The sequence below is a fragment of the Staurois parvus genome, unplaced genomic scaffold (assembly GCF_062004578.1).
Source record: "Staurois parvus isolate SC_StPar_1 unplaced genomic scaffold, SC_StPar_1.0 ptg000225l, whole genome shotgun sequence".
Lineage (NCBI taxonomy): Eukaryota > Metazoa > Chordata > Amphibia > Anura > Ranidae > Staurois > Staurois parvus.
The window spans coordinates 4,902,964-4,914,188 of NW_028318021.1; the positions used below are offsets into that span (position 1 = coordinate 4,902,964).

Below are 11,225 nucleotides of genomic sequence, written 5' to 3' on the forward strand. Positions count from 1 at the left end.
AATTTACAAACAGTACAGTGAACTTTTAACTCCCAAGCTCCATGCAATGCTGGTTGAGGCTTTGCAGAAGAGCGCCCTTCCAGTCTCCATGGCCCAGGCAGTCATTGTAGTTGTTCTTACACCAAGCAAGGATCCGGAACTATGCATGTCCTATCGACCTATTTCCCTCCTTAATACAGACGCCAAAATACTAAGACCCTTGCCAGAAGACTCAATGAGGTTATTCTCACATTGATACATGACGATCAATCCATTGTGGTTGCGTCGCTCAATGTGGAAAAGGCTTTTGGTCCTAAATGTATTTCTTGGATACAGACTATACATGTCTCCAATGGCCCAAATATTCACTGGGGATATTCTTACCCCCTCCTTTGGACTTGGCAGGGGAACGAGACAGGGATGACCTCTCTCCCCAGGGCTGTTTGCCTTGGCCATTGAGCCTATGTCCATCCTTCTCCGTTCCTCCTCGGAGGTCCACGGGATAGCAATAGGACCGCTGGAGGAGAAAGTCTCCTTGTATGCGAATGATACCCTGTTATATCTTAGAGATGCTAATGACTCGGTACTGGCGGCCCTGTCTGTTATAATTTTGGGAAATATTCAAGGATCCGTATTAACTGGGAGAAATCTGTTCTTTTCTCCACCCCGCTGAAAGGGGTCTCCAGATTTAAGTACCTAGGGGTCAAAATTCATAACAATCTAACACATTATGTTTCTATTAACCTGAACCCGGTGGTCTATGCCCTGACTCAGAGACACGCTGTATGGAAGTCTTTACCCATAACACCAGTTGGGCGCTTTAACCTCATTAAAATGTGTATTTTACCTATGTTTCTGTATCCGTTTAGGCACACCCCAGTTCCTATACCTACTGCCTTCTTCCGTAGATTGGATAGTATATTCACCTCCTTCGTTTGGAAGGGTGCTTCTCCTAGAATTGCCAAAACTACCTTGCAGTTGCTGATTACCCTTCGGGGCCTAGCGCTTCCGAGTTTTATTAAATACTACTGGGCTGCAGTCTGTAATTTCAACTCGGTATGCCTTTGTATTTTTTTTACTGCTCCATGTCGAAGATGTACCACTGCTATATGTTTTGTTTTGTTAAACCTCACACAGGTTTTTGCAAAGTTGCTTCTTTCTGTGTGGGCTAGGGTGAACAGGCCCTTATTGCATACCAAAACCAACAAAAAAAATATATTTAATATATTGCAACTTTCCAGTTCCTAGATGTGGTGGCTGCATAAGTTTTAATTTTTTTCTTTATTTTCACCTAGTGATCCTGCCAGTTACACACTTCCTGTCCTAAGGAGACTTACGGTACTTATTATGAAGAAACAGTTTTATCACCACTGTAGAACACCTCCCCATCTCCTCTTCTTCGTAACATGGGGGAGGTGTTCTGTTGTTCACAAAGAGACCAAGAAACTTGATAACAGTTGACAGGATTTCTGACAGAATCAACAGGTATTGTTTGGACTTATTAAGCAGATAAAACAAAACATGTTCAATGGTATATTTTACAGAAAAAAAGGAAGCAAATAAAAAAAAATCAGAAAGGGTTAAAACACCTAACTTGATTTATTGCTGCCTTTGTCCTATTAGGTAGATTTTCCTTCACTTCCAATCTCTTAGACACCACAGGAAGCAAGAGAACATCTCTTAAAATTGTCTTGTAGTCACTGCAGCAATGTCCCCATTGGAATGTTTCCCCTCTTGGTGTCCTGGTGACAACTCAAAATTTTGCACTTCCCATCACTTTCTGTACAACTGATAATGGTCACCAGGAGAAATAGAGGGTGAATCTCCCTAGTGGGGACACAGACAGCAATATAAAACCTGACAGAGTTACTAACTCTTCCCTACTCTATGAAAAAATAACAAAAAGTTTGAGCTTTAGATACACTTTGAACGACATAAACTTATTCTTTAGCTGAAGATGCATGGTTATGTATGCAGGAGGTATCTAGTGCTGGTCTTAATTTAGGGGAAAATAAAAATATTTTGGGAATATCCCTTTATACAATCAATTTTTTTCAGTCAGCAAAAAAATGCTTCAGATGATCCAGGGTACCAAAAAAAGATGTGATGGTTTACCCATATGACTGTTTTTGGCAATATCAGGTGACAAAGGCCAGTTGGGATGCACAGACCTTGTCACAAAACTACCTGAATAGTATTAGAGTATATAGTATAGTGTAGTGAAGTGCCCATTTACTCACTATGCCCCTTAATGCCATTTCCCACAACTCTGCAAGTTCCTGAATTTGACCAAGGAGTATAAATTCCTAAGTTTTCTACACTCAGGAACTCAGAGAGGCCACACCTGATGAGGCAGAGGTCACTGGACAAGTGATCTGCAGCCAGGTAAGAGGCTCTCCATTGTTGGAACTGGCATGCAAGCAGCTAGACAGGAGCCTAATAGCACACAGCTTCTCCAGAAAACCCTACTACTCTGGGGGACTTCTCCCCCAAATTTCTGGTCAGGTTGCCCCCCTCCCCCCCATGTCCTATCCTAGGGCCTTGGATCCCTCTAAATGTTCACCTGTGTTACTAGAGCTACCTTGGACTAATCGCAAGTAGTATTTGTGTTCAGAACTGTTTTCCTGAACTTGTGATTCTCAGCTTGACTTATAGAAAAGACTTAAAGTGGTTCTAAAAGGTCAAGATTTTTTACCTTCATGCATTCTATGCATGAAGGTAAAAACCTTCTGTGTGTAGTAGTCCCCCCCTAACACTTACCTAAGCCCCATCCTGATACAGCGGTGTCCATCACAGCCTCGGTTCTCCGGAGACTCTCACACTTCTGATTGATTGAGGCAGCATGTGCATGAGAGCCTCATTTGTCTCTAGTCTCTCCCTCCTCATTGGCTGGGACAGCTGCAGGAGCCATTGGCCCCTGCTACTGTCAATTTCAGCCAGTGAGCCAATCAGTAGAGGGAGGGGGCGAGGCCGAGCCATGGCTCTGCGCATCCATTCACACACAGAGCCGTGGGAGCCATTTGGGAGTGTGCCTGCTTAGGTGCCTCCATAGCAAGTTGCTGGCTGTGGGGGCACCCGGCAGGAAGAAGGGGCCAGGAGCTCCAGTGCAGGAGCCGAGAAGAGGAGGAACCAGGCTGCTCTGTGCAACACCACTGTACAGAGCAGGGAAATATGACATGTTTGTTATTTAAAAGAAAATCTACCTTTACAATCACTTTGTCCATAACACATTCTTTGGGGCTGAGAAAATGCTAGATATACAATCTCAAATCAATGATAACCCAAAAAAACCCCCAAAAAACAAGACTTAGTATCACTTTAAGTCCCAACAAACATGTGCCAAATGTCAGCCGAAACCAGCCACTACAGTAGAAACTGGTCGACTTTCGGCCCATGCCAATCTCAAGACCATCTTCTGTCGAACAAGCATGCTAGAGCCGATCGGCATCCAATCAGTGCTTGTAGCCAATGGCTGCAAGTGCTGACTGGTGTGTTCTGGTGGGGGGTTTGGCAAAACACAATAGCACAAAGGGGGAGATCGCTGTACTAACATTGCATAGTTAGTACAGTGACCTCTCAGGGTTTTTTTTTTTTTCGGTCAGCCTGCTGCGCTGAATGAAAAAAAAAAGCCTAACATGTGCGCCAGGCTTTATAAAGACTATGCTATGCAGCCACTTTACCCTGATGGAGCCACAGAGACACTGCTGTGAAGAGCCCAAGTTTGTGCAGGTTTCATAATCAGACTCTGTATATGCTTGTTCATTGCCATTCTGAACCTATATTTTCACCATTCTGCAATGTATGCATGGTCTTTGCCATCCTGAATTGTTTTGCTTTGCTGCTTCTAACTTTGCACCTGTTAATTAAACTGCACGTTAGGGCTGGTTTACACTCGCAGTTGGGGGTTAAAAACAGGCAGTTGAGCCACAATTTTACTGCCCCTAACCACCCTCTTAAACAGCACAAGCAGTCGTACAATGTTGTCTGCTTGCTGAAGCAAAAATTATACCCCCTGGAACTGCACCAAAACTGCCCTGAAACTGTGTGTCATGCACATGATTGTGACGCTGTGGTGCAGCATTTACACCACATTATGATATGAATATCTGGGGGAATACACCTGTCATCCAGGACACACTTCTGGTATCCTGTACAAGGGTTAAAATAGGCAGTGAGTATTTGCTCATGTGTAAGTTTGCACTACTTTTGTATTTCTCTTTGATACTAATAAAATTATTGGAAACAGAACGCAAACAGGTGTTGAGGAGGTGACATATTGGGGCTGATATACTAAAAATCAAAAATGCGAAATCTAGTGCATCTGTACATGGTAGCCAATCAGCTTCTAACTTTAACTTGTTCAATTAAGCTTTGACAAAAAAAAAGAAACAAAACATGAAGCGGTTTGGTTTTTATGCAGAGCTGCACCAGTTTCGGTAAATCAACCACTTTGCCTCCTCGCTGCCTGTGTGGCAAGGGCTACTGCATGTCTAAGCTTAGCTTTACAGCTACTTCCCATCTGATCATTCAGCTGATTATCTGTTCTGTTAAACTAGAAGGCATCGGTGGTAGTTGTTCATCCAAAAGTGAAATATAACTCTTGAGCGGAATAACTTTATGATTGTGTCTTTAGATCCTTTAGGGCAGGGATGCTAAACCTTTTGAAGAGCGAGGGCCACTTAAGTGATTTGGTTACTGGTTGCAGGCTATAATGAAATGAATGGGTTCAGAATTTAAAATTTTTCTATTTTGAATAGCACAGTGAACATTTTCCTCCACTGAATACCAGTGGGATGGGGAGGAGGAGAAGCCGGCTTTCAGTGGTTGCAGGAGGAAAATAGAGATCAGTTTCTGTAAATGCCGCCCCTCCTGTCCAAGTGTAAAACAGAATGTGACAAGGAGGCTGCACGGACCCCCTGGAGCATGGGACAGGGTCACCATTGCGGCCCTCTGACGCTACACCAGTGGTTGGGGGGAGGGTAAGGTAAAAGCATGTTGCAACCATGGGGTTTTACCACCTCCAAACCACAAATTTAAACGAGCCCTTTTTGTCCTGATCCCCCTATAGGGCTGCTTTCACATTGATGTGCTGCGGTTTAGCTGTACCCATGGGTGCAGCACAGTGCACCTGCTGCTTTCCTGTGGGTTAGCATCGTTTTGCTATAGACTTCTATTATAACTAGGGGGTGTGGTGCACTTTCTGAAAGCACACCAAAATTCCTTAATTCAGGATATAATAGATATGCCCTTCGCTGGTCTGCAGTCAAGGGCCACATCAGAGGACTTTGAGGGCCACATGTGGTCCGCGGGCAGGGGCGGACTGATCATTTGGAAACTCGGGCACTGCCCGAGGACCCGGGGTCAGTAGGGGCCCCATGAGATGCCCCTGGTATCTTTTTCATAGGCTTTTTTGAGTTTGGCCAAGGACACAGGGGCCCCATGATCCCCTATTGCACGGGGGCCCCATGAGTTGTCAGTCCGTGGGCCACAGGTTGTGCACCCCTGCTTTAGGGCCAGAGGAATTACCACTGGATCTAAAAAAAGGCATGCTGAACATCATACTTGGAAACTAACAGGATAAATCCTGTATAATTAGGAAAGCCTTCAAACATTTTCAAGGCTGGTGACCACTTTGCCCACAAATCCAGACAGCTGGCAGAGAATCTAAGGGGCAGTAAGGGAGAGGTTTGCCACAGTTTATTTCAAGCAGCCATGACATTTCTCAATGCAATCCTGCACTGTGTGCTACAAGCACACTTGATTGTCTTTATTGTCTACTGTATATCATCTACAGTAAGCTCTCCTGTCTGTTTTTTTGCAGGTCTATTTTTGAGCACTGTTGACGTACAGTGATGTACGGTAGTGAGGACATACCACTGCTGGTGTCACATACAAAACATGAGTCTTGCCATTCAAGGTCACAAGTAATATATTTCTCACTTCACCACCTCCCAAGGCGTTTTTTTTTCAAAAAAGTTTTGCTTATGTATGCTTTTAGGGTGTTCTATTTGAACATACACAAGTCAGCATAACGGCTTAGTGGTTAACACTTCTGCTTTGTAACACTGGGATCAGTGGATTGGATCATATCCAGGACACTACATATATGGAGTTTACATATTCACCCCATGCTTGCATGGGTTTCCTCCCACACTTCAAGGCTCCCATTGCTCCTGCTACTCTTGCCCAAGCCTGTGAGAGCTGGGAGAGGAGTTGCTGCAGACATGCACAATGCTGGACCGCGATCGGGCTCAGGTGTATTTGGGGGATCTGCATGTGACAGGAGTCACTTTGGGTGGGGGGCTCATGGAACCCAGCTTACTTTGCAGAGGTTGGGAGATCCCTGTCTCAGCTTCCCATATCCCTCTTATGTGCAAGTCATCCTGTGTCTCTTACAGGCACAGGGTGACTAATGGACGCTGAGAATGCGGGTGGAATTACTTCAGATGGGACAGTAATATTTATCAGCCTTATGAAGACTATTCCTGGCTGTTGATTCTGAACTAGACATGTGAATTGAAGGTGCCAGACCATCTGCTCTGTAGTGAGATCCTAATTCATCAAACCATTGTCTAGGTGTGAATTCCCCTACTCCTTTTGTTTTGGTCACCCAGCTAGCTAACCTAATTAACTTACTGTTTAATGTTAAGTCTATTTCTGTATATAGCTGCTTTTGCATATGATCAGGTGATTAGTCTCAGTGTGTATTGTATAAAAAGCCCATTTGAGTTTAAAATAAAAAGTTCCATGTTCAGACAGACTGGTGTCGTCTAGTCTTGTTTGGTCAGCTGCGGTGTCTATTGTCAGTGTTCTCTGCCTTTTGGCTAAGATCAAGTGTAGTATCTGTTCTTATCAGTGTCCAGTAGGGGTGCTCCACGGTCATTCTAGCTTTGCGGGGATGACTGGTTGTATAGTACCCCTGCTGGTATGATGGGGGTCCTGACGGCTAGTACAGGTTGAAACAGAAACCGAGGCGCCCACAGGCTGTTGGGGCCCGGGAGTAATTCCCCCTGGAAGACCGGAGGGGCCCAGTTCCTCCTGACTTGTCTAGCCAGGGGCCGGGAAGGCAGAAAGTCCGCGAACCAGTGCCCCCTGAGTGGCCGCCTCAGGGGTGCTCTTAGTAACACTTGGGTGTGGGACCCCAACGTGTGAAAAGGCACATGGACACTGTGTTCAAACATTTTTTCTGCACAGCGCCCTCGAGACCAGGCCTTCTGGCTAAGTTCGGGGCAATTTTTGCTACAGGCCTCAGGGCCTGGTCTGTGCACAATTTGCACGACCACTTTTTATTTATTTAATTTATTATTTCTCCCATGTTTGTCACTTTCACTCTTATGTGTGTGTTTTATTTCTTCACAGGATGGAGGGTGTGGGTTTTCGGGCCTACCCTGAAGTCTAGGGGGAGGATGTGTGGCCTCTTGGTTCCTTCCTCCCCTGTCCCTAGGGGGTTTTCTCTTCGGGAGAGCTCCCTGGCCAAGTACTGTGTGGCTGGCTTCGGCCGGCCACAAGGAACGGTGGTCCGCCAGGCCTTTTGGCTAGGTGGACCAGATGGGAACCTTGTCCCTGTCAGGAGCTTTGTGCCCTGGGGGATCAGGGTAGAGGCCCATCCCCTTCGGGGGAAGGACAAAGCACACCCCTAAGTGCACTTTTTTGTGTGGTGTTTTGCACTTGCACGTTTTTTGTGAACACTTACCTTTTTTTTCGTTTTTTGCACGTTCGCGGACTTAAAAAAAAAAAAAGTCTGTTGTCAGTGTTCGGACGGGGAAGCGGTATTCTAACGGACGTACTCAAGCGCAGTCTGGGTCGGTTCCGTTATACTGCATGTAAAAGGTTTTTTACATTAATGCAGAGAATCCCTGCACAAACACTCTTCACCCTGTAAGTACAAATGTAAAGGTCAGCAGCTACAAATACAGTAAAAAAACACACATTTACCTGTCCCAGGATCCAGTGCTATCCTCACCCAACTTGGCTCTGCTGGTTTTCGGGTCCCAGGTATCGGCATCCAAACTGTGGGCAGCTGACTGTGACTCCTTGCTGCTTCACAGCATGCTGCCCACTGCACATGCGTGAGTCACGCTGCGCCCCCAGAATGGTCCCGCATTCTCACGGGACCTGTGATGTGTCCCAAGAGGCTGCAGGAAGGAGGAGGGGGGCAAACTTCCGTTACGATCAGTTGGAGCAGGTACCTAGCAAAATCAGGTACCGTCCCCCCCCTGCAAAAAAGAAAAAAAGACATTCCAAATATAGCCGAGAAGGGGGGAGTATGAAGAAAAGCTGAACTTTCCCTTTTGGGTGAAGTTCCACTTCAGTATGCTGAATGTCATTTATTACAAGAGACTGGCAGCATCTTGTGGCAGTAAAGAGGTACTGCAGGGGACAGTTTTCTTTTTTTTTAGTCTTTTTTTCCTCTCTGTTCTCACCTCGTGATCTAGCCAGTAACACACCTCCTGTTGTAGCGCCCTCCTAGTTAGGGACTAGGATGTGTATAGCTAGGTTAAGCATAGCTGTGTTTCTCTACTTACCAGAGAGGCTGTCAGATAAATTCAGCCTGGTATTCTGGATAACAGAGTGCTTTGATTGATGAGTTAGGTCTACTCATGATTCTCTGGTGTTTTTGCAGTTTGTCTGAGTTCTGCCTGCCTTCAGGAAGCTACGAGAACCTTCCAGAACATGGGAAGGGGCTAGGCAAATGAAAACAATGAATATAGATGCAGCCCTGGCCAATTGCAAGGGAAGGAAGTCCAATTGCATGCTGGGAGTGGTATTTATATTCTGAGAGCACATGGGTTCAGTGTCTTTCCCGGGAGTGGATTGCACCAAGCTAGGCTGGAGGCAGGCTGCCTCACCTGGCACTTGCTGCAATGTGGCCTCAGGTGGGTCAACCTGAGGGCTGAAAGTTAGAGAGAGTGACCTGGCTATTCAGTAAGCTGACTGAGGGGAGCTGTCCACCAAAGCTCTGTCTGGTATCACTGGAGGGTTTTGCTTGGAAGATTGGAAGGAGGAAACCATTCCGTCCTAGGGTCATGTAAGTACTGACACTGAGGAACTTGGGGATGCTGTGTGTTTTGCTACCTTCCCCGGGGTTTGATAGTCAGCATGGGTCTGTAAAAAGGGAACACTGGCTAGTGTTCTGAAGAGCTTGTCCAACTGTTGCTACTGCAAAGGACTTTTCTCAGCTACCTTTGGACTGTCACAGTCTGTCATAACTGTCTTATACAGTACATGAGGAGCTCAACCCTGTAACTACTATTACTGTAAAAAGGGACTTTGCTCTACAAAGTGACGGCGAGTCAGCTATCTACTGTCAGCCAAGACTTCATAAGTGTTCAACTAAGAGATCACTCAATGTCCTCAGTGTGAGTAGTTCTGATTTTGGCATATCCTACTACAATTTTCCATCCCTATCACCAGTTTTAAAATAAACTCCAAAAACAAAACATCCCCTAGACTGGTCATTGAAGACAACAAGCTGAAGTGTGTGTGAGTGTATTTGGCAGAAGAAATACACTGTGCCTGGCTGAGGGGGGTAAGAGGAGCCTGTGGAATACATACAAGCGGCTCCTTCGGGGGTAGAGCTAAACTGTGTTAGCGTGCCCCCACTCTGAAGGAACGAGTACTGTACTATACAACCCAGAACAAAACGGGATTGCAAAAAGACCGTACTTTTTGTGAGAGTGGAAGAATTATGCTGTTTGATGAAGATATGCCAACCACATACTGGGGGGAGGCAATTATGACTGCATACTATCTCCAAAATTGACTCCATATGAATGGTGGAATGGAAAGACCCTGAATTTGAAGCATCTACATTTTTTTGGAAGTAAACCCCATGTGCACATCCCATAAGAAAAACATACAAAATGGGAGGCGTGCGCAAAGGAAGGTGTACTTGTGGAGTACAGTGAATCTCAAAAGGGATACAGAATTCTAAACCAAGACACAGTTCAAAATGTTATGAACTAACACAGACGCTTCAAACTGAGGGAATTTCCACATCAGTGTCACATAAAGACAAGCAACAAACTGACATAGAAATAGAAATTAATGCAGACAATCCAAATAGTGTAAAAGAAGAAACCACAAGAGGCTTCAATCAGGAAATCCACCAGAAACAATAAAGGCATCACAGCCAAACATCTGACCTGCGTTGCTCGTGTAGTATCAAAGCTGATCTCCATCTTTTGATATACTGTTACATTTCAGCTTGGCTCAACCAAACTACGTTCCTCACTGAGCTGTGAGTGCGCTGGAAGTGCGGTATAAACTGTATGAAGCTGCGGCTACATACAGTATACTGCACTGTGTTCAGAGTTCAGGTCAAGACTTCCAGTCTCATACCCAGAACACAGTAGAGTTTATCACAGAGGCGCTCAGAGTAAGCGATGTATTCTATCGATGAATAGAAAGCTTCCTATGATTGGCTGAGTCAGAGAGGAAGCTCTGATTGGCTGAGTCAAAGGTTGTGACATCATCAGCCCTGGGGGTCCATATGGGTGAATGAGCGGTCTGATCAGGTCTCTTTGTGTGAAAGAGGCCTTATAGCAACTGTTTTTTTTCCTTTTGAAATAAAGGTTTTACAGGAATAAATAAAAGCTGGTCATTGTAAGCACCCCTGTCAGTGGTAAATGTTGCAACCCTCTAACTGATACATCTGCAGGACAGCTTGTTCTGTTGCAAAAGAATAGACTTCCTGGAGAGATCACCAGGTCTACAACTTACAAGCCGACCTCAATGCACTGTTTAATTGGGCAACTATGTGACAAATGAGGTTTAATGTTGATAAATGTAAGGTGATGCACTTGGGGGCTAAGAACATGCATGTATCATACATACTAGGGGGAGTACAACTGGGGGAATCAGTGGTGGAGAACGATCTGAATGGCGTGATCTATGATCGCTGTGTCCTTCAGACACAGCTGATTATGTGGCTACGGAATGGACCAATCAGTGCCCATCAGTGAAGGAGAAAAATTACTTATTTACAAAACTTTATAACAGAAACTAAGAAAACCTTTTTTTAATTTTTGGTCTTTTTTAATTTGTTTAGCAAAAAATAAAACCCCAGTGGTGATCAAATACCACCAAAAGAAAGTGCTGAAAATTGGTCTGAGCAGGAAGGGAGTAAAAGTGCCCGGTAGGCAAGTGGTTAAAAGAGGTATAGACTCCAGAGAGAGAGATATCATATTACCCCGGTACAAATCATTAGTAACACCTCATCTGGAATATGCAGTTCAGTTTTGGGC

The 11,225-nt window shown here is 45.1% G+C and overlaps 1 pseudogene; it reads left to right on the forward strand.

Annotated features, from left to right (window-relative positions):
• Positions 1-6,789: 6,789 nt before the first annotated feature.
• On the forward strand, positions 6,790-6,924 carry LOC149460585 (U2 spliceosomal RNA; annotated as a pseudogene).
• Positions 6,925-11,225: the final 4,301 nt, after the last annotated feature.